This window comes from Meriones unguiculatus, chromosome 15 (genome assembly GCF_030254825.1).
Source record: "Meriones unguiculatus strain TT.TT164.6M chromosome 15, Bangor_MerUng_6.1, whole genome shotgun sequence".
In the NCBI taxonomy this organism is placed as follows: Eukaryota; Metazoa; Chordata; class Mammalia; order Rodentia; family Muridae; genus Meriones; species Meriones unguiculatus.
The window spans coordinates 11233461-11257989 of NC_083362.1; the positions used below are offsets into that span (position 1 = coordinate 11233461).

General features: G+C 43.5%; 1 protein-coding gene across 9 annotated transcripts in view; it reads right to left on the reverse strand.

Annotated features, from left to right (window-relative positions):
• The window catches only part of Dlgap1 (DLG associated protein 1), a 784196-nt gene that overhangs the window by 366186 nt on the left and 393481 nt on the right, over window positions 1–24529 (reverse strand). For 8 of the 9 annotated variants that reach the window (XM_060368165.1, XM_060368163.1, XM_060368162.1 and 5 more), the window contains exon 4: window positions 19388–19476. The exons of the other annotated variant lie outside the window; for it this stretch is intronic. The gene's annotated coding sequence lies outside the window, so the exon portion shown is untranslated. The remainder of the gene's footprint in view (window positions 1–19387; window positions 19477–24529) is intronic. 9 annotated transcript variants of the gene reach the window in all.

Consider the following 24529-nt stretch of genomic DNA (forward strand, 5'->3'; position numbering starts at 1 on the left):
TAGCACAGATGCAGTCAGTCTCTCAGCTTTATATTTTAGCAGCGAATCTCCTCAACTCTATGTAAAATCAAAGTTATTGCCCTTAGTAAGAGTGCCAAATCCCTTCTGCCAAGTAGTCTATTTGTGCCAGCGTGTAGCTACTGAGCTCAAGCCAAAGATGACGTTTGCTTGAATTCTAACGTGGTACACGTAAAGTCCTTTCATGTACGCAGTGTGCACGGGACGTGACTCTGGGATTTGCCTGAAGGCTGTCTCGCCTGTATTTACAATTTGCCAGGAAATTCTCAGGTCTGCTGTGTTAGGGTGTGGGCATTTGGTCAGCACTTGATAATGGTGCCAGGATTAATGTTTGCTGCTACAGGCCAAGGGAAAGAACACCGTTTTCCCCGAGAAGAACCAAGCAGATAGATGACGAAAAGGAAAAATGCAGAATCCATGATGAGTTGAGCGTTGTTGAACTTAATTCCTCCTGTGTTTAGTGTAATATTATTTCACTGAGTTTTATTTTAATTAATAGCTTTAGCGTTGAATTTCATATGGAACAAAGAAAGGCGATTTCTTTGATTTTTCACTCCCAAAGAGCTTTAGCAAAGTATGTCAATTAAAGCCAAACAAATATCATCAGCCACTCCTGCCCAGAATTTTTACTGGAGCTATGAGGACTAGTCATAGAACAACAGCAGAAAGGCCTCTAAAGAAAGGGGGTCTCAGCTGTCCAAGTGCAGCTGGCAAGCGCTACTTTTTACAACAGTGTTTTTGTTACAGCTTGTTAGAAACCTGTCAGGAGGCAGGGAGCTGACAAGCAGAGCTAGGCAGATGGGGAGGTAAGTACCTAGCAAATCCGAAAAACAAAGGGGTGGGGGGAGGACAGGAGCATCTTCTCCTGTTACTATGGTGAAGAAGAGAGTTCTTACTTTCACTTTCCAGTTAATGATCACTCATTCAAGTCTGAAGTAGAGCACCTAACGCCATCTGATAATTTAACCATAGCAACGACATCTTGTTACTATTAACATTAAAATATGGGAGTGAAAGTTTTTCTTCAATTTGAACTGAGATTCAAGACCTGATTTTTTTTGTTTTTATTTTTATTTTTTTTAAGAGAGGCTCTCACCCTGTGGCCCAGCCTGACCTTGAGCTTACAGAAATCCCGTTTTATTCTCCCAAATATTGCTCTGCATTAAATTATCACATAACATTTCTTTTGGGCTACTCCTGACAGTAAGAGATACATGTACATTCCACCTATAGAAAAATGTATATACATGGATGACAAATTTCATTGAAAAGTTATAATCTGCTTACTCTCTTCTTTAATTTCTTCTGAATTGTTTTCATAGCAACTGATATACAATCTGCCATAAGGACTTATAGATTGCATTTTGAAATGTATTTCTCGAGGGCTCATTTTAAGACTCATTCTTCAGCACTGTGAGCTCCACTGAGGATGAGGTGAGATATTATTGGAACACTCACAGAAAATCCCTGCCTGATTGTTTTAGGAAACCAAGTTTAGCAAACCTTGCTGTTTGAAAGAGCAATAAAAATTAAACCTAGCAGATCCTACATAAAGCTTTCTTCATTAATCAGTTTGGGAAATTCTCTATCAACAGGCACTGTAAAAGTCATAGTCTCTCAGACTGGTAGTCATGGATTTTGAGGGGGTCATAAAAACAAAATCAAAACTAGGCTTTTAAATAGTCACAGAGTTCTATGTGAACTAGACCTCTCTGAGGTGACTAAGAAAATCCCTTCCCTCAGCCTCTTATCACAAGAGCACAAACAGTGACAGGGCAAGACAGTTCCTCCATCTTGTATTCTTGCTGAGGCTATTTCAGGTTTAACTAGAATTTGATTTTCTTGAGGGAGAATGCCATGAAAATTATCCAACTCTCTTCCATTACCTGAGGCCAAGATGCTACATCTAACTTCTAGATTCTGTTATCCTGCTTGCTTGTGCTGACCTCCCCTTGCAGCTGCTGAGCAAGGTACCAGCATCAAGCTTTGCCTTTAAAAGGCCCTTGGTCTAAATGCTCAGGCACCATGCTTACATCTGAACACTGGACTGCAATCCAGTCCTGCTAGAATAAGGACTCTCAATCGGCTACATGCTATACTTGAGTGGCCATCTCTGATGGGCTCCTTGTAACAAAATAGCTTGGATCATTTTACAATGTCCACCTAGTAAGAAAGTCATTCAACTGAAAGGGGTTCAGCTTTTCAGGATATGCATTTATATTTATGATGCTCTCTTTAGAAACAGTATACCTAACCTTGTTAGTTAATTTTTGAGTGAGCACATGCATACTGGGACACACTTGACATACTATGAATACAACACCTCAGTGTGTACAGTGAAAACCTATCCTTGATCAGTTTGCAAAAAAGCTGGCATATGGTTTTAGCATATGTATCAGTTCATGGATATGCTTTCCCGATCTCTAGTTCTATTGTTGGTTTATTCTCTGTCTTCTGTCCCCTCAGTTATTTAGTAATTGAATGAAACCATACTGACTTTGTGTCTGGCAGTCCCAGACTTGCAACGGTGCTTGGAATATATGTAACAATGTAAGGACATATCCGGGAAGCTGCTTAGGAAGTGACTATGTGCAGACCCTGTGCTAGACAGTTCCCGAGCACCACTATAGAGCGGAGCGCTTAGCTCTGACAAGGGGTCAGTTTTCCTGAGGGGCTGCCAAGCATCTTCAGGGCATGTGAGGGTTCAACTGAGAATGTGTCACATGGGTTGGTACTTGATCACTGTGTTCCCAGTAGGTGATGCTATCTGGAGAGACTGTAGAATCTCGGGATTGGGGTGGGGAGAGGGTAAGGTGGAGCCTTACTGGAAGAAGTTCGTCTCTGAGGGCGGACTTTGGGTGTTCGCAGTCCCGCCCCACTTCCTGTTCACCTGCACTGGAGAGTGTGACCTCTCTGCTTCCTGCTCCCACCACCAATCCTGAGGCTTGTTGCCACGCCTCCCAGCATGATAACCTCTTATCCCTCTGGAACTGGGAGCCAAGACAAACTCTTGCTCCCAGGAGTTGCCTTTGGTCACGGTATTTCGCCACAGCCCCAGAACGGGAACTAATGCGGACATGAGGAAGTTTGAGGGAAGCTACCCTGGCTTCCCCTGCCCTGGCTGTCGCCCGGCATAAGATGTGTGGTACTTTCCCCATAACTGAAGCTGCAGGCGGCATCCTCTTGACCCCTGTGTTAGTTAGCTCTTACGCTGCTGTGACAAAATAGTTGGCGGAAAACCTTCAGGAGAAGAAAGGCTGATTTTGGCTCATGGTTTCAGCAAGTTCAGTCAATGGTTGCTAAGATCTATGTCCTTGGGCAAAACAGGACTATGACACGGACATGTAGCAGAGGCTCTTGACCTTGTGGTGGACAGGAAGGAGGGGAAAGAGAATATAGAGAGTGGCTAGGAAACTCCCTCAGTGCCATAAACAATTTCAAAATGGGAAGAAATTGTCACCATGTACTCCACAATGCTTTAGTAGCTCTATAGCTTGCTTTTAAAAAGTTAAAAAATTGAAAACAGCCTTTGCACATATTGATCACCTTTTGCTAACACTGTATTTATTTTAAGCTATATTAAAGTGGTAGCTATGTGTTGCAATCAGCATGTTAATTACTTTATGGTTTCTTCTTTTAAAAACTGTTTTCACACTAGAACTTGCAAAGCTGATTCTGCTCCTCCCCCTGGTTTCCTCACGGCGTGACGTTGCATGTACCATTTGTCTTCCACTTGGGATTCACTGCAGTGTGCAGCAAAGAGTTTAGGAGGTAAGGAAGTAGAGAGAAGGCTGGACACTGGAGGAGCACTGTTAGTGAGCCTTCAGAAGCAGGGGAGAACAAGGGAGCGAGAGAATGACATGGCTGCCTGGGTGAGGAGGCTGCACCAAGTCAGAATGTGAAACAGGGAGAGGAAGAAAGAGCTGGGTGAGGAGGACTCTGGTCCACGGAAAGGCAACATGCGTGGACTCAGACAAGTTTGGGGTTACTGGAGGTGGTGGGACCTGAGATCAACAGCCCAGCTGATAATGGGGATACCAGCTAGTGAGGAATGCACAATAGCAGGTTGGGAGCTGGCCGACAGTTCAAGGCCTGGAAATGCTTATGTATCGTAGTGGTCGCTGTGGAAATGAGGAGTCTGAACTCTCCTGGGGGTTTGGGCCCTGTGGGATTGCAGGTGTGCAGGGGAAGGGTCTCTCCCACTTCTGGGAGAAGCAGGAGCTTTGCCAATGTATGAGAGCATCACTGCGTAACTTTCTTACTGTTCTCTGAAAAATGCACGTGCAGCAATTTCACCTCGTAGTCCTTTCTCTCGGGCCCAGATTGTATGTCGAGGGCTAAATTTTATCTACTTTCTCACTACTTTAAAAATTGCTTATTTTTAATTGGCAACTAAAAATTGCTTATTTTTAATTGGCAACTACATATTTATGGTGTATGCTCTATTTTGAAATATGTCAGGTATTATGGGTTGGCTCACTGAAGCTAGCTAGTGTAGGCGGCACCTCACATTTAACATCTATTTTCTCCCCAGCTTTCAAGTGCGCAGTATGTCATCATTATTGTGATCTTCATATACGAAAAACAAATCTCTTGAACCTATTTTTGTGTTATTTTAGCTTCAATTTTTATTTTACTTCCTTTGAAGCAGAATCTTTATTTGCAGCCCAGGCTGGCCTCAAACTTATAACCCTCTGGTGTCAGCTTCCTACATATGCCACCAAACCTAGCTTTTGATACTATTCCTCAGGACAAGATCATGGCTCTTTTGAATACAAACTTCCTTTCTCAAATGGTGCTCAGCTAGATACATTGAAGCACTGGACTTCGATATTCGTGCTTAATAAGCAATGTAGAAAACGAACATTCTCTACTAGCGGATTTTACCCAAGACTTAGTTACCTAAAAAAGAAAAATAGGCTTAGATTTGCTAGTGAAGCTAAATAGTTGACTAAATCTATAAAAAAAAAAAAAACAACAAAACAAACCATAAACTGAGCAAAGGACACTCAACACCATAATTAATATTAATATCCTGGACTTCCTCAGAGCCCACTCTCTTTTCAAGAACCAAACAACCAGAGCCCGCTCCTCATAGAGTCCTCTGTTTTGAGGAAGGATTCTTTAAGGCCTAGAAGAACAATGAAAACTCACTATCTTCCTCTGAAATTTGTATTTCTTTGATGGCAGAACCAGCAGAAGCCACGGAAGGGTTAGTAGCCACTGGAAGTCTGTAGGCAAAAGCTCTTGTCATGACAGCAGTTCACTGAAATGGTAGCAGGGAGCACAGAACTAGGATTTGAAGTAGAGATGGGAAAGGATAAGAGAGATCTGAAACTCAGAACAGAGAGAGTGTCACCAAAGGTCCTGTTTGGTCAGAGATCAGAGAAGGGAGAAAGGCAGGGAAAGCACCCCGGGGAGAGCAGAAATCATGAAATGTTTCGTAGCATGAGAAAACTTCTGTTTTTAGTGTCTGGAAACAGACAGACAAATCAGAACATCCTCTGAACATGTTCACTGCTGCTCTTTATGGTTCCCACCTCTCATGGCAGAGCCATATCTTATTAGCAATAATTCATTAGCTCCAAATGTCACTCTTCTGTTAATGCACCGATGCTCCTTAGCTTATCTGGCATTGACACACACACACACACACACACACACACACACACACGCACACACGCACTAAGTGTGTGCACGTGCTTTGTCTGGGCAACTTCTAACAACACACAAAGTAGCCTTCACAACTCTCAAAACTGACAAGATCTGGACTTGGCAACTAAGTCATGTCCTTCACTATACATTGCAAGCTATTCAAGTGGATTTGACCTCAGAGAATGTCAGGTCTGCGGCTGCTCAAGGTGGCAGAGAGAGGACAGTGGGCAAATGCAAGTCAAAGCTTGGATGTGCATTGTCTTCTCACTTAGGAGAAAATCAGTGTGAGTTTCCCTACTGTCTGTTATGGGTTTCAGTGTGTGCCATTCCCAGCCCAGTTCACCCAACGAAGCTCTAAGCTCTGCTGCCCTAGAACATGGCTATGTCTGACCCTGTCATTCCCCCTAGATGCTGACAGTAGTTGCTTGTTTGTGCTTTGGTTATTCCCTGACCCCTGCTCCTGCTAGGCAACCATTCCTGCCTGTCTGCGGACAGCTCCAGAACATCCTCCCTCTTCTTATTTGAACCAGTTCTTCCCATCTGGGCCACTCAGCAGACACTGGGCTTCTTGTATGTTCCATCACTCTCACCTGTCTGCCGAGCAGGCACAGTCTGAGTGGAGAGCCACCTGCACTTCTTTATTTCAATAAGCACAGGGAATGCCGAGTGCTCTTGGGTAAAGATGGAGGCGCGGCTCAATGCCTATAACCTGTAACTCTCTGCTATCACTTCATCTTATTCTGTGCGTTGCTCACAGGCCCTGCACTTCTGAGTTCTGTTCCAAGTGCTCTCAGTTGTCTACGATTACTTGGGTTGATTTTTTTTTTTTTTTATCCAACCTTAACAGAACCATTTCTTTATTATAGACAAACTCATTCGCTAGGATGGGTATTTGGTTTGCTTTATTCTCCCCGGCCAAAGTGGTATGACTGAACAGTAATCCTCCTTATTAGTGGCCAAGATCATCAGAAGACTCCTACTTCTGGAAGACAGTAAATACCCATATGCTTTCAAAGATCCCGGAGAACTTTAATTCTAGGAAGACCAAGTAAGAAGGTTTTCAGTTCCCTTTATAATCTAACTGTTCTCAGCAGAATTCCGACCCAAATGTGGACCTTTTCCAGCCTTTACAAGACAGGTTCAAATGCCCAGAGCTGACATTTAGCTACTACACATCCAGAGGTCTGTACCTTGCTGGATCTGCTGGTGTTTTCTCCCTGCCACACCCTATTCCCATAAAGGGTTCCTTCCAGACCCAGGATGGCTCACCTGGACCAGGCGCCATTTGAACACTTATACAGATTACTTATTGGCCACTGTCTTGTAGTTAAGTAACTTTTAACCCTATCAATTATCCTACAGCAGTCTGAAAGTGTTAGTTTTGAGAACAAGAGCACGGTGGAAGTTATCGACCTTGGCCACAGCTCGGTTTTTCTCTGTCTACCAGAGTCATCACCACAGGAAACTTCTGTTCAGTAGGCACGTGGCCCTCTGAAGGTTGGGCCCCAGCTCATCATCTGCCTAAGTCTCTGTTTTTCAGGGACCATTTTGGAAATAGGTTTCTCTGTTTCAAAACAAAAACAAGCCAACAACCCTCCCCCACCTGGACAAGTTAGAAAAATACAGGCTTAAATGATGGTTAATCTTTCACTTTAAAAGCTTAAAATCCAATTATAATCACAATGATAAAAAAACACATGTGTAGAACACTAGCCATTGGCCCTACTACAAATAAGGCATTGTGCTTTACTATATAAACCCATTTAATCCACAGGATAAGCTGATGACCTGATTTGATCATTATGGAAATTATTACAATCTAAAGAAGAATACAGCCAAATATATTTATTTTCACCTTCACATTTTCTTAGATATATATTTCAAGTTATAATTCATCCAAAACTAATATTCACATAATGATTATTGAATATAATGCGAGTCATAATACTGTCTCTGTTATGTACCCTCATTACAAATTTCAAAGCATACTTTATAGAACATTTTGCCTTTAACTTTAGGCTTCGTGCTAAAAAACTTAGCCTCAGCAGCAGAAGTACAAATGTACTTTCTCTATGGTTTTCATCATTTGTCTCTTTATTTTCAGTCTTTAACGTAGACATGGGCCTGGGGTAGCTGTAATTCCGTTCAGACATTTTCTGAGTGTCACGTGGTGACTTCGACAGCTTAGCTGGGATAAAACTCTGGTGCGAAACAGAGCAGAAAGTTTTTCACTGTCCTTTCCATGTGGGCCTGGGGGAGAGGTGGCAGGTCCATGTTTGTCCCCGTCAGCCATCCTGCACAGGGTCACTCGAATCCTGGGTCCCTCGGGATCTGCTGATGTTTCTGTCTCCCAGGGCCCCATCCATGGGTTTCTGGGTCAGGGAAGAGTGTTTAGGCAAGGTTGGCTTAGAATGTGGAGAGTGCTGTTGTCTCTCGGGGAGTGAGTGCACACACAGGAGGTGGGAAACAGAAACATGAGCAGAGCTTCATGGAGGAGGGAGGAGTCGCTGGGGTTTCCTGTTTTAGCAAAATGAACTCGCATCCAGAAGGACTTCGCTGATTCCTATAGTCTCTCGGGGGCTGGAACAGAGCTCACTAGTGCCCTTTCCAGAGCTGGGTGATAGTGGAAGGGAAGGAGGATTTCCCGAACATGGCGGCCCTCTCAGGATGGTGGAATGGCTCATCATGGACGAGAAATGAATTCAAAGATATGTGGGCTGGCCACAGGAGCTCTCGGCAGCATTAGTCATCCATCCCAGACTTCACCTTGTTTATCTTATTCTTCCCAAACCAAACATCAACTTGCCATAGTCCCAATTTTAACTACAAACAAACAAACAAACAAACAAACAAACAAACAAACAAACCACCCTCCCTAACAACAACAAAAAACCTTGAAGCTCCCCACTTCATTTCTTGTTAAAGTGCTAGCTCATTCTGAGTTTTGCTGGTCTGTCATGTTCAAATGATCTCAATAAAGACTCAAATGCCTGGACTTAAATAAAAGTCTTAAACGTTTGAACTTGCATGTCTTTATTTCTGTATTTTTGGTGGTGGAGTATGAGAACAGAGCAAAGGAGCTGGTTGATTTTCATAGGAGTCAAAGCCTCTACTCATGAGGACACTTTGTCAGGAATCTGAGACATGGCTCAGTGGGAGTGATGGGAATCTGGGGGTGGGGTCCTGGAAATCACATCACAGAGGACAAAGGCGGCCCCACCTACTCCACGGGGTCAATGGTGGCAGACCAAAGGGCCCCTGGAGTCTTTTGGGGAAGATTTCCACCTCCTTGGCCTGGGAACTCTGGAGTCCATTTCTGGCAGGCACCACCCTTCCCTCAGAGCTGCTCAGGATGGGCTTGAGGGGGCTGGAAACACAGGCTGTGCCTGTCACACATTCTTGCTTTAATATGCTAATGTCCCACCTACCCTGGGCTGAGGCACTGGAAAGTCCTCTGACTCTTTCACTCATAATCAGAACATGGTGTGACATGCGGCATTTCCTGTGGTACCATTGGCTATATTACATCACAACTACTTTCACTCTTATTTTGGTGCTGGCTCGATATTATTTCTGTACTGGAGGCCATGAAACATGCATATATATTTTTTTGTAGATATTCCTAAAAATGACAGATGAAAAGCTCTTATCTCTGCAACTTGGCTCTCATATCACAGTCTCCCTCTTCTCTGATGCCTAACCACACCACACAGCTGCCTCACTCATAAGGGAAATCTAGATTAATAAAATACTATGCAGAAATATCCTTTTATTCTTTTTGGTTTCTTGCCACAGCGCTTAAAAAAAATCCCTTAAATGTCTTCTGATTTATTAGTTTGCTCTCTGATACTGGTTTGTGCTCCTTTCCCTGGGATCTCTGTCTGAGCTCTGCAGCATCAAAGGATGCTGAACCCACTTAAAAGTTTGTCCTGTGGTGTTGAGAAGAAACTCCACATTTTAACGGAGTGGCAGATGTTTCCTGTTGAACCTCACAAAAGCATCAGACATGACGCAGGGAGCAGAAAGCCTAGCATTGCCGAGGACCTTCCTTGAAGGCCTGCTTTCCTGCCTCCCTTGGATTTGGTGAGCAAAAGATGACTGAAGTAGTCCAGCACCTACGGTCTGTTATTCTCCATGGCTACAGGCCCCACCTGGTTCCCTCTCCCCCTTCCACTCTGGGCGGCCAAGGTCAGGCTCTGTCTGGGGCGGAGCACAGTGGAGGGAGGTTGGGTGTTCATGTCTCAGCTCTTTCCTACTCTGCTCTGGCAGTGGGTTGTGGTTCTTTTTCTCCCGGGATGGCAGCTCCTGTGGGGATCACAGCTGTGCTTCTTAAAGAACTACCCGGCTTCTTGTTGGCTGTCCCGTTAGGCCTGTGGAGGTGACCGCTTCCTTAGTGTTCTGCCTTTGCTCTCTTTCCAACCTGTCCATGGCCGTGAAAAGAGCCCCCGGTTTAAATTCACTGCAACCTGCTTGTAAAGTGAGTCTCTTTCCCCATGGAATTCTGGCTGGTATAGTGAAACCAAAGTTATTTTAATCCTGAAAGAAGATGCAATAAACTGAAATTCTCAGTTGCAGAAACCTGGATCCAAACTGCCTCTATGCACAGGAGAGCAAGCCACTTATTATTTATAAAATGTTTAGAGTATTAGGCTGTAGAAATTCCAGGTACAAAGGACCTGAAGAAATGAGTCAGAATCAAGCAGGATTAATGGTATTAATCACGTATTTTCATGACCACCCCCACCACCTGCTGCTAATGACACATTCTCGAGAGACTTCGAGAAGTGAATCAGGAGAACCGTGAGGAATGAGGAATTAGAATTTAAATAGGTCAAAGCGGAGATCAGAACACAGCGCATGTAGTACTCACGGAGTCCACTTAAAAAATCATCTGTTGTTTGAGTATTAGAAGGCGCAGCATGTTCAGAAAGCTCTGGGACTCGGCTGGGTTCTGAATTGAGCATAGAATGCTGACGTTACCACCACATATGAAGTACCTGTGGCCTGTGCCCAACACTGCGTGATCTACCACAAGATCGCTGGCGACAGAATAGTGAGCTTTCAGAGTGAGCCTGGAAACCGAGGAGAATGGTGGTTCGCTTTCACAGCTCCGGCCCTGGGAGGCTGAACTAGGAGGATGGGTGAGTGGGGGCCAGCTGGGTTACACTGTAAGGCACTGTCCCAGAAACAAAACAAGAGTAAAAACAAACAAACAGAAACGTCAAAAGACCCAGCCTCCCAAAAAACAACCAACCAATCACCAACGCCACCAACAAAAACGGGTAAAATATAATTTTAGAAAATGTAAGTAAGTTTTTATGGCCTCGACTTTTAGTTTTGACATTTTAGTTTCTGTTCTTTTTTTTTTTTTTTTGCAGGTAGTGGGCTAGCATCTAAATTGATTATTTAATAGATTAATTTAATTATTTAAAGTTGGAATTAAACCGAGTTGAGTTGAATTATGGATGGAGAGGAAGAAAGATGAAGCCTGAGATGGGAAACTATTGTTAAATGCTCTCGAAAGCGACAGTGTCGCCAAGACACCTGGAAGGGCGGATGAACAAGGATGGTGAATACAAGAGAAAAATGCAGCAGCAAATAGGTGCTATTTCTGCACAGCCTTAGAGACTGTGCTTTAAAAAACCATGTCCACTTTCTCTCTCTCTTTGTAACAGGAGGAGCACTTGCAAAAGGATTATGAACTAATTCAGAATTTGAGCGAAGGGTCTTTTCAAGAGGTGATGGACTGTGCAAACTGTCCACGTAATTTCAAAAGGCGGCCGGAGAAACGTTGCTATGCTACCCTTCGGCGGAGCCACTTTCCGGTCCCCAGAGAGCGCTGTGCGAACGGCACTGCCCCCTGGTGTTCTTTCCTGTTGTTGCAATGTGGGTAAAACTTTAAACCTGTTTCCATCACAAACCAGGTGTCAATGTATTCTTATTTGACAGTGAATATTTCTTCCTGTGGGCTAGTTAGGCATATGTCATATCTGGGGCATATATAAGAGTTTAAGTGACATTAAGCCACCATGACTTTTTAAATTGGCAATTTAGGACAGAAGTGAAAGTCTGGATGCCAACAAGTAATCTTTCTTACTTAATGAACGGCACCCAGCATTTGACATGGCGCATTAAAAGTCAAGCCTAGGTGCCCTTAATTCCGTGATTTGAAGTGTAAGCCTTCTGCTGAGGCAGAAGGATTGCCACGTGTCACAGGCCTGCTTGGATTACTGAAAGAGGCCCCGCCCCCAAGAACTAAAATGCAATACAATAAAACAAAGTAAAATAAAGTACATGTCTGCGATTCCTGACGTCTAGATTTTGCTGTGTCTGAAAACTTAGACTTTGATTCCTGGTGTCACTGATCCAGTTCCTCTGTCTAATGCTTTTCCTGCACGTTGTGCTTAGAGTAGACTAGTGCCATCCAGTAGGAATCTAACACAAGGCACAAATATAACAAAAAATGTAACGAGTACTTTAAAATTAGTCTTCATCCCATACACTTATTTTCCTAATATTATATGAGTAAATAGTCATAATTAAAAGCTATTGAAACACACTTTTCATTTCACTGTTAAGTTCTTGCCGGGCATCTGTCATCATGTCTAGTGTGGGCAGCCGCTGTGGCTGGAATGGATTGAGTAATGCCGACCCATCGACTCTGGTAAACACACCCATCTACGGCGCTGTATCCCTCTGTTTTGAAGCAGCCAGCTGCCGAGGCTGGCTGTGACACTGGTTATCGTTGATTGTGAGTGTCTGAATCCACTGTGCTGTTGAAGGTCTCAGTACGGTGACATAATGTAAACACTGTGTCTTCACGTGTGAGATGTGACACTTTCCCAGAGAGAAACGTCAGAATGACTTCTTCGGTTACCTGAGACAGCTTGCATGGAGGTTCGGTGTTTGATCCCCTTCATTTGTTGGTTTTTGTTTTGTTTTGTTTAGCTTTTTTGTTTTTGTTTTTCGAGACAGGGTTTCTCTGTGTGGCCTTGGCTGACCTGAACTTGCTTTGTAGACCAGGCTGCCTTGAATTCACAGAGATCTGCCTGCCTCTATCTCCTTGTGTGCTGGGTTTAAAGGTGAATGCCACTATGCCCGGCTGTTTGCTGGTTTTGGAAAGAATTTTTGTCTCCTGGCACCTTCTCCGAGCACAGTGATAGCATTTTATGTTTACAGCATCATTAGCAGCATTTTATGCTTACCATTCCATTAGAGATTTACAGAGCTCAAGAAGTCTGTTGGGCTTTGATCCATTACAGCTGTTATATCTGTTGTTGCTCAAACATTCCCAGCACTTTTTCCTGAGGGCTCAGTACCAGCTAGCCTAGGACAGTCACTCCAGGCTCCAGTTCCTTCCCCCAGACCTGTGGTTCATCACTCTCCCAGGAACCCTCGTCAAGCCCAACAGTGAAGACACTGGGCAGAGACCATGGTCTCATGGTGAGGGTCTAAACCTTCTAAATCTTTCTGAGAACAAAAAGTAAGAAATGCTCATTTAATAAAGCAACCTGCACAAATTCATGACACTTCTTATTCAAACCCAAGTGGAGGACTGGTTTGTTTGTTTAACTGTATTCCTTTTTTTATTTTTTATTTTCGGTCAAATTTAAGTCTTCTGATGATGACTACCTTTATTCTCTAGCTTTATCCATAACGCTCGCACACATGACACCATGAGAATAAATCCCACGATGACAGCTTACAATTCCTTGCAGTCGTGTTTGTCCTAAGCGTGACTGTCAGCTTGGGGCATGCATGACACCTGTGCCTTGAAGTCATCGGCATCTCCTCTGTGCCACCTACTGGACAGACGGGCACTGTTTTCTCATTTGATGACGATGTTACGGATTGCTTCAAATTCAATTTTGCTTCACGGTGGCGTGAAGTTTTGTGGGACTCTAAAGTCAGATTTACAAGATCAATTTAGTGCTCAGACCCCTCTCCTTTATTCTGTTTCCTTCCTCTGCCTGAGGGTACAGGTTTAGTTTTTAAATGCTGTGACATCTTTTCATTAGTCCATTGCTACACAACATTACTTTCTATCTGCCCGTTTAACTCTTTCATTAGAGAAATACTGGCATATTTTACAGACCCCTGTCTACCTGGAAAAGGGAGTACATATTATTATTTCAGCAGAGAAGAGTTTACCACCCGTGTGCTAACTGACATGGCAGGTTTGACTTCATATTAGGCAACCTGAAAATGAATTCTTTGGAAACAGGTGAAGTCATAGGCAGCCGTTTTAAACACTGTCACCCATTTGGAGACAGGATGACTTTGCGCACAGCGCCACTACTGTGGATCTGCACTCGTCACCGGCCTTTCAGGGTGTGAGAGACAGCACGCCACAGATGGCTCTGAGACCCGTGGCTCCTCCCTCTTCGCCTCATACCAGGACAAGTTTACAAACATAGCAGTCTCCCTTTGTCTAGGATTCATTTTTCTGCTGCTTCAGCTAGCCACAGTCAAACATGGGCCAAAAACATTATATGGGAAAATTTCCCCAAATAAACTTCCGAAGTTTAAAAATAGGCATTATTCTAAGAACTATCACTAAAAACAACCCCTTGCATTGTCTGGCTTCGTCCAATCATGAACAAGAGTCACTGTTTACTATAGGTTATAGGTTGTTCATGCTGAATAATCTACTTGCCTAATGTCAGCAGAGAAACAAGGAGAGAGAAACAAATATGGATACATTGTTGTATTTTGGTTTATTATCAATCTCTTACGATTTTAGGTTCACGGACTCAACACTGTCATTATGTCTACAAGAAGACATCACAGTGCATCTAGATGGATCCAGCAGCCCCATGGCTGACGGGTCATTCTCTATTGTCTTATTTTCAGTGTCTCCTGGCCTCTTTCCTCTTCCGCCACATCCAGCTAGCTTTCTTCTTTGTCCTTTTGCCCCTAAACCATCTTCCTGCTCAGTTTGGGTTCTATTTCCAGCAGTTACTCCTCAACATTGGGGTTGGCTGGAAGAGGCGTGTTAGAGTCCCACTTAAGTGTCTGTGGAGCTCGGACTACTCCAGCCCACCTGGGTTCTCCATGTCCATCCACACATGGGAGCCAGAGAGACCTGCAGGTTTCAGATGGTCCTCCCAGACTGACCCTCCAAGCTTTGTGGTGATGGCTTTTGGCAACTTTAAGGTCTCTGTCTTTTGGTGGTAACAGGAGGCCCCGTGCCTTCTTTTTGCCCTCTGTAAAACCATTTATGCCTTAGTACCACTAATAACCTGTGCAGCCCGTGTGTACTAAAAGGATGGTTCAAGTGGGGTGCATTTTGCCACTTCTGTGTCACAGAGTTTGCCCGGTTTTCTTTTTGCTCTTCTAGTTGCTGTGCTTCCACTGAGTGGTCTAATAAAGCAAAAATTCTTGTCACATTGGCAATATTTTTCAGATGAAGTAGCCAGAGCCACAGCCTTCTTGTCATTAGCATCTGCACACCTGTTTCATTCTAGCATGCTTTATGAAGCACTTCAGATGTCCTTCCATTCATAGCTGTGATAGCCTACTAAACTATCGAAATACAGAACCCCAAAGTGAACTTCACACATCTTATAATTAGTTAATTAATTAGTTTATCTATTTAACAATTTATTCACTTCATATCCAGATTGTAGCACTCCCCCATCTCCTCCCAGTCTCACCCTACTCCCTCTTCGCCCCTTTCCCATCTCCCTCCCCGAGTCCACTGAAGGAAGGAGCCCTCTTCTCTTGTCATCTGACCTTACCCTATCAAGTCTCATCAGGATTGCCTGCATTCCCTTCCTCTGAGGGCTGGCAAGCTCGCCCCACCAGGGAGAAGTGATCAAAGAGCAAGCAACTGAGTTCCTGTCAGAGACAGTTTCTGTTCCCCTTACTAGGGAACATACATGGAGACTGAGCTGTCATGGACTACATCTGTGCAGGGATTCTAGGTCATCTCCATGCATGTCCTTGGTTGATGCATCAGTCTCTGCTGGCTCCCCTGTAGCCCAGATCCTAAAATCAACAATTACTAAGTGGGACCTCATGAAACTGAAAAGCTTCTGTAAAGCAAAGGTCACTGTCAATAGAACAAAACAACAAACAGCCTATAGACTGGGAAAAGATCTTCAGTAACCCTACATCTGACAGAAGGCTAAAATCCAGAATATGTAAAGAACTCAATAAATTAAACACCTATAAACCAAATAATCCAATTAAAAATAGGGTGCAGAGCTAAACAGAATTCTCAATTTATATTGAATGGTGGAGAGGCACTTAAAGAAATGTTCAATGTCCTTAGTCATAAAAATGCAAATCAAAATGACTCTGAGATTCCATCTAACACCCATCAAAATGGATAAGTTCAAAAACTCAAGTGACAACACATGCTGGAGAGGATGTGGAGAAAAAGGAACCCTCCTCCATTGCTGGTGGGAGTGCAAACTTTTACAATCATGTTGGAAATCAATCTGGTGCTTTCTCAGAAAATTGGGCATAGTGCTACCTCAAGACCCAGGTGTACCACAACTGAGCATATACCTCAAAGATGCCCCACCATACAATATACAGGACATTTGTTCAGCTATGTTCATAGCAGCTTTATTCATAGTTGCCAGAATCTGGACACAACCTAGGTGTCCCTCAACTGAAGAGTAGATACAGAAATTGTGTAACATTTACACAATGGAATATGCTCAGCAGTTAAAAAGAAGAAAATCATGAGATTTGCAGGCAAATGATTGGAACTAGAAAAAATCATCCTGAGTGAGGTATCCCAGAAGCAGAAAAATATGCATGGTATGTACTCACTTATAAGTGGATATTAGCTATATCATACAGAATCAACATAATAAAAGCTACAGATTTAAAGAAGTTAAACAACAAGAAGGACCCTGGGGAGGATGCTGAGGATGCTTGATTCTCATTCAGAAGGCAAACAGGTCGCCACAAGCAGAGGAAGAGAGGGAACAGGAGGGGAGCCTATCACAGAGGTCCTCTGAAAGACTCCAGCCAGCCAAGGATCGAAGCAGATGCAGAGACCCACAACCAAACACTGTGCAGAGCGCAGGGAGTCTTAAGAAAGAAGCGGGGGCAGGGGGGCAGATAGAAGGACACGAAGGGGACAGGAACTTCAAAAGGAGACCAACAAAGGCTTTCACACTCTTAACCTAACCACCATCTTGGCCTCCTCTTCCGTAAAGCACATAGAGTATTTATTTTAGCCTACAGTTGGATAAAATCACACAGAAAATCCAGTGCATAATAAAATGCTGAGTATGCCATATAATTTAGTAAATACCAACTGTATGGAAAGCAAAACCCTGATCATAGGATAGGCAAGCATTTTCAGTACTTCAAAGTTTCAAAATCATAAGCCAACGGCAAGTACTGATACATTGCTCAAACAATGCGGTCCTGCCCAGTCCACATGTCTTAATAATTGGATGCTCCACTGTAATACCGCCATGGTGGGAGGTCCACCTGTCTGTTTGCATCCACTTGCCGCCTCCTCTCTTCCCATTCTGTAGTCTCTAAGCAGCTTTCCCCCACTATTTCTGCAGTGTCTATGCTCACCTATGCTTGGGTCTTTACTGTCTCTTTATCTCCCTCGATTTTCTTCTTGGCCATGAGATGCGCTGCTTTGTTCCACCGTCTGTCTCTGTTTCCCCGCTGTGAAGCCCACTCCCAAATGGGGAGAACTGATCATGAACAGAAAGCTCTAATACTATGAGCCAAAAAAATATGACTCTATTTTCATAAAAGGAAGCTGCCTATCTTGACTGTTGCTGGGAAGCATGCTGACAGAACAGTCCTGGAAGTTGCCACAGAGGCTATCAGGAGGCACATATGGGAGGGGTTCCTGCCCGATGACCAGGTCAGGCCCAGACATCTCTTTCTCTTCATTGTCAACAAGTTGTTGGTACTGACTCGGATCCAGGTGGCCCTAATATATAAACCAGGGAGGGAAATGACTCACTCGGAGCCGGCACAAGTGGGATGAAAACTTCTAACGTGGGCGTGAGAGGCCCCGGGGCTTTTTCTTAGATGCTGGCTCTGGGTGGAGAAGACCGAACACAGTGGGAGGGGCCCTGGGTCCAGCTCACCTCTGCACTCTTGGGCAGAGGACTGGGAACTGGCCAACCGAGATTAGGAGACGAAAGAGGAGAAGGCAGGCGGAAGCCTGAACACAGAACTTTGTTTTAAATTCGCCTCGTTCAGGCAGCTTCATGACTGAAACCAGTTTATTTTTAAGGTCTTTACAGTTATCCTATCTCACTATGTGGAAGGATGCGCAACGAAAGTCAGCTTTCATTTTATAGTTAGGAACATATAAAAAAAGGTGACATTTAGGGCAAAAGTACCTCCATCAAAGACAAATAATTCCAAATCCATGGTAATTTAATCGGAGGGAAAATATAGGAGAGAAGAAAGGCCAGGGGTCAGGATCTACGGGCCAGGAAGGAAGTTCCACTAGGGAAGAGAACAAACATTCAGGCATGGTGGAAACAGCTATCAGTTCTGCCAATCAACCTACCTACAGTGCATTTGTTTTATTTGTGTACTGACACATCAGCAGTCAATCAGCCAGTTTCTCCCCCTCTCTTTCTCTTTCCCTCCCTCCCTCTCCCACATAATAGTCTACATAGACACCAGGACCATACTGCCCAGTGTCTAGAACCAACCGCCTCAAAAGTTTGGTAATATGGCTCAAAGTTTATCAAGAGTCAAAGAAACAATGGTTAAAAATAGAGTCCACAGAAACTCTATTGTGCAGGCATATTAGTAACAGAAGGCCAAATCATAAATAATTCACATATAGGGATTCGACAACTTTCCCTCTGTAAGCTTATTACCACACTGACACCAGAGCAATAGCTACTTTTATATTTATGAGCCTTCGTTATTTTCTGTGTTTCAGATACTATTTCTTCCACAACTGAAACAAGGAACCTAGGAATTGAGGTCACCCAAACTCAGTTCTTTGCTATGGCATTAATATTTTAAAATATACTGTGAATATATTATTATATATTGTAATATAATTTTCTTCTTCTGCCTCTTAAATGTGTCAGGACACATGATGGCAAAACACAGCTCTGGAGACAGCCTGTCATGCCCCTGGACCTCCCCTCCCCATCTTTCCATCTTTCCTAGGTACTGAATGTACCTAGCCGTCTTCTCATAGATGCTAATGTTATGTAGTCCTGTAAGAATTAAGTTAGCAAAGAAAAAAAAAAAAAAAAGAACAACAGATCTTCAAAAGTTGGAAAAGGCACCAGTAAGAAAGAGAACAGTTCCTGTTTTGTTTGTTTGTTTTTTTTTTTTAATTTCTGTACATAATATAATAGGCAGGCTCTGAATGTTTTTTTTTTTTTCTTTCCAATGCTATTAAATAAAAACACCAAGAAATCCTGCTGGGTATGATTCCGAAGGCTTTGCACATGATAGACAAGCTTTACCACTGAGCTCTATGCCCACACCTGGAGTATCTTTAAAGTAATACTGTTGGATCAGAGCCTGGGGAAACAGGAGAGTTTTGATTTTGTGGTGGTGTGGTGTGGTGATAGTGGTGTTGGTAGTGTTGGTGGTGTGTGCACACAGCATGTGGGAAATGGAGTGGGAGTCAGCAGGTGAATTCTGGGGGTGCAGTTCATACCTTGCTGCTTTCTGTTTAGTAGAGGATGGCTGGGCTTCACAGGCCCCATTCCTCCCACACCGTTTCCCCACTTGGACTTACTGTTCTTAGCGTCTTTGTCATTCAACGGGAGTTCTCTAGAGCAGACACAGGGGCCTTCAGGTGACAGCAGGTCCCAGAGCAGATGTAACCTGTCAGAAGCACAGTTCATCCTTTAGTCTGCTTGTCTCATGCAAATACAACATGAGAGGTTGACGGCATTTCAAGAATTACGGTTGAGAGGCCCCACGACTCATGTCTACACACCTGATTGCATACGCTGAACTACCTTTTCTTTTTTTTAAATCATGCCTTTTTTTTTTTTTTTTTTTTTTTTTTTTTTTTTTTTTTTTTTTTTTACCATAAGCCTGAAAGTAAACTCAGCTCCCCTCCCACAACTTCTATCCTTTTCAATTTGCTTATTTTGTTTTGGTGAAAGACTGGTTTTCCATTCTACCCCAGCTTTCCAGATATCATTTCACATGTTAACTTAAGTATTTAATGAACACTTTTTTGTTCAAAGTTCATTATGTGTCTCAGAACTGGGTCCCCTGGGGTGGAGGTAGTGTTCCTCAGGAACAGCCATCCAGTGGGCTGCTGACTGCGTTTTCTCTTCCTCCTGTCCCACCTGGGGGGGGGTGCACAAGCATCTTTGGTTTCTTGGCATCATCCCTATCTGGTTGCTCTGGCAGGGAGGCCCCTCCTCATGCCAGGCCCACAGCAATCAAGAGCTCAGCGCCTTCCAGTGGTCTGAGGTTCAGAAGCTTCTCAGTTTGGCTCCACACTGTCCACCCTGCACTAGTACTTCACAGCCCTGGCTGAGCATTAACATCCCTTATAGTAATCTGGGGAAAGGTCTATTTGTTTCTGCCACAGACGCTTAGGAGCTTGCCTGTGGAATGCTCACATGGCTTTCCGATGTGCAGTCAGGCTGCAAAAATGATTTTCCTCTCTTCTTTTCCTAGCTATATAGGTCCATGACTGTCAGTAGTCAAAAATCACACACTTCCGCACTCTGCCTTCCCTTAGCTGGCCAGGATCTTTTCCTGTAGGGATGTCTTAAGGTCTTGATGTAATCCTAATCCCTAAGGTCTGATGCCTCATTCTCCTTCACCTCTCCCAAGGATCGAGATCTGCCTATTGAATGAACTGCCCAGCGTTAGCACCTACTTTCCCCCAACACTTAGTCTCAGGGCTTCAAGCAGCCTTATTCTTCTGTGAACAATGGGGGAAGAGAAGCTTAGAACTCCGCAGCAGCATCTTTTGCTGTGTTACTCCTGGTCATGCTTATCTTTGCACATTCTTTGTGAATGCCTTTTTGTAAACGATTCTCTGCACATTCACTGGGAGGAGAGAGTATATTGAGTTTTCTTTTCCAGCATAGCAGACCATGTGCTGGATATAAAAGATCTTCAACATGCTCTTGTTGATTATGCTACCTTCCTCCGTCTCCAAAGTCAGGAATGGTGGCTGAATTTCATATTGCAGTCTTAGATTTCTTCTTTCAACTCTTCTTTCTCCTCAGCCATTAAATCATCTCTAAATTTAAGGATTCATGTGGTTAGACTGAATCCATTGAGGTGATGCGGAATAATCTTCTCATTTTAAAGCCGTCTGGTTAGACACACAATCCCATCACCCCTGCACTGCACCTTTGTTATGTGATGCTACACTTTATAACTCTGGAGAGTATCATTCCTAATCACCATTTTATAGACCAGGAGACAGAGGCACAGACATTCAATTACCTTGCTTCTAATTCAGAGTTAGAGAATGTCAGAGCTAGCAACTAGCCTACTAGCTGAACACAGGATCTATCTATCTATCTATCTATCTATCTATCTATCTATCTATCTATCTATCTTCATATGTCTCTTGTATTTATTTAGTGTTTGATGCATGCGTGTAGAGGTCAGAGCACAGCTTTTGCAATTGGTTCTGTATTTCCAGCACGGGGTTCCAGAGACTGAAATGAGGTCATCAGACTTGACAGCAACTGGCCTTACTGACTGAGCCAACTCAGTCAGTCAAGCTGCTGAGCTTAACTCCCATTCACATACATGCTTTCTCCTGAGCAGGTCTGGTGAGTCTCTCTCTAGAATTTCCCTTCAAATCACAATACTTCTGGAAATACCCCTTGAACAGGTTTAACTGTATTAATAACACTGGTGTACTTTACAATGAACAAAGCATAGCTGCCAATGCCATTTAGTTCATTCGCTTAGGAAGAGAGCATTTTATTTTGATTAGCTTTACTTCACAGAGGAAAAAGTAGTAAACATACACTGAGTAACTGAAGTGGCTTCTTCAAGAAACATCCTTAATAAACAGCACAAGTAGGGATGTTTGTCATAGAACACGGGTTGCTGGGACTCAAATTTTGGCTGTTATAGAGTTGGCATGGGTTTTGGCTGTGAGCATCAGAGTTTCCTTCCCGTGACTCGAAAGATCTGGGCTTGGGGAATGGCTAGCACCCTTTTGCACAGACCTCTTCTCTCACTGCTGTTTTCCTTCTATGTTCAGTTTTAGCTTTCCCCAGGTCCCCAAGCAAAAGCCTACAATGATGCCTGGTGATTACAGATGAATAGAAGCTGTGAGCTGATGCTCCAGGTGCTTTAAAACATGGGTTGCAGTGCAGAAGAGGAGGCAGATCAGAGTGAAAGAGAGTCTCCGGGGCATGACAGCAGCCACGGCTGCCTGCGTGAGAGCCGCACAAGACCCAGCCAGTCAACATTCCAGCTAGAAGAGGGAAAAGGCCCGTGAGCCCCCAGCTCCGGATCTGAGTCACTGTGGACAATTAATGGTTTCTGGGGGGGGGGGAGGAAGTTAGTTTCTCTAAGAGTGTGGTCCCTGGTAGATTTAACCATGCTTCTGTTGTTGGTGTGGCACCCAAAGTAGACTCAATAGTTTGCAGGGGTGCATTTGTGCTGAGTTAGGGGTTGGATAGGATCAAAATGCATTGTGTGAAATTCTCACATCATCAACAAATGTTATAATGAGAACACAAGTTCCTTCTCTTATTAAAACAGTATTATTATTCAATCGTGAAATGACTCACCGATTCCTGTGAACCTGTGTGGTGCATAGAAGCAAAGCTTGTATGATTATTGTACCAATGACTTGGATCCCAGTCAGTATTTACACAGGAGATCAGGCCAAACAAGTTAGCTATCCCCTCACGCCGTTGTAGGTTTGCTTTCTACTCTTTTGTTGGTTACAGCGACTTCACTTCTGCTGCTGGTTCAGTCCTCACCAAACTAAGAATTTAAATTGGGACGCTATAATTTCATTTACTTACTAGCCACATAAAGAGTTTTCTAAAAGTGACATCAGTCACTAGCAAGTCCTGTGGAACGGTTTCCTCTCAAACCATTAGGAGTTGTTATAGAAACCACACAATTACCGTGCCCAACTCTTGTGTAAAATATATCCCAACTTGTCATCTACAAAAATCCTGCAACTAATTTTAATCTTTCAATTAAGCTTAAACAAAAGTACTTATCTTCACAAAGAGTTCTAATTTGATTTTATTGTTGTTGTGGTAAAATATCTTAACTAAAGGCAAATTAGGGGAGAAAGGGTTTATTCAGTTTCTAATTTCAGTTTCTAGTCTATCACTGAGGGTAGGTCAAGGCAGGATTCTAGCTAGTCCCATCACATCCACAGTCAAGAGCACAGAGAATTAAATACGTGGAGTTCTAGTTGCTTCCTTGCTTGCTTCCCCACATCTCCACCTTCACACTGTTTAGGAGTCTCTCCCTAGGAAATGGTACTGCCAACAGTGGTCTGAGCTTTTCATTATCAGTCAACAACCAAGACCATCTGCCATAGGCATGCCCACAGCCCAGTCTGTTCTAGATTACTGAATAGGATCTGGACAGAGTGTATGAGCCAGAGATGGAGGACACCAAAACAACAGGGGCCTCTAAATTAACTGAGCAAAGTGTATATGAACACACAGATAATGAAGCAGCAAGCACAGGGCCTACATGGGTCTAGCCAGGTCCTCTGTGTATTTACAGGACTTAGTATTTTTAGTATTTTTACGGGACTCCTGACTGCGAGAGGGAGTGGCTCTGTGATTTCTGCCTCCTCTCGGGATTGTTTCCTTCTGTTGTTTTGCCTTGTCCAACTTCAGGGTGATGGCTTTTTGTTTTATCCTATTATATTTTATTTTGTTAAAAAAGGAAATAACTGTCAGCACACAACTAAGAAGTGATGATATTTTCATACAACCATGTACTAGAAGAAATTGCCAGAAACAGAAACCAGAACAGCATGTTTAAGTGGAAAGGTGTCAATGGTGGATCAACCAAAGCTCAGATATCCAGGAGACAAGACAGAGTGATAGTAAATTTGAAAATGTACCACATTACCATGTGTGTGTGTGAGTGTGTGTATGGGTATGTGTGTGTGAGAGAGAGTATATGTATGTGTGAGAGTGTGTCTGAACTTGAACTCGTCAAAACAGTAACAGAAATCTACTATAGTCTTATATGCAAACTTAGAATCTTTCACCTGATCTAGTAACTTTTTCTTTCTTTTCATCTTTTACATTAAGTAATTTTATTATTATAGTTTCCTATCTCATTTTTTCATTTAACTTTTTTTTTTACAATTTATTCATTATATATCCCAATTCAAGCCCCTCCCTCAACTCCTCCCAGTCCACCCTCTGTTCCCTCTTCCCCCTTATCCCCTTCCCCTAGTCCACTGAAAGAAGAAGTTCTCCCCTTTCAGAAGGAGTTCTCTGCCATCTGCCCATAGCCTATCAAGTCTCATCAGGACTGCCTGCATTCTCTACCTCTGAGTCCTGGTAAGGCTGCTTTGTCATGGGCAAGTGATCAAACAACAGGCAACTGAGTTCATGACAGAGGCAGCCCCTGCTCCCCTCACTCAGGAACCTACATGGAGACTGAGCTGCCAATTGGCTATATCTGAGCAAGGGTTCTAGGTCCTTTCTATGCATGGTCCTTGGTTGGTGCATCAGTCTCTGCAGGACCCCCTGGGCTCAGATATTTTGGCTTTGTTGGTCTCCTTGTGGGGTTCTTGTCCCCTCCGTGTCCTTCTACCCCTCCCTTTCTTCATAAGACTCCTTGTGTCCTATCACATTCACATCAGATGTAAACACAATAAAATGTGTTTACATCTGATGTGAATGTGTAGACTGCCATATTTCAAAAGAATTAAAAGCTGTGAGGATGT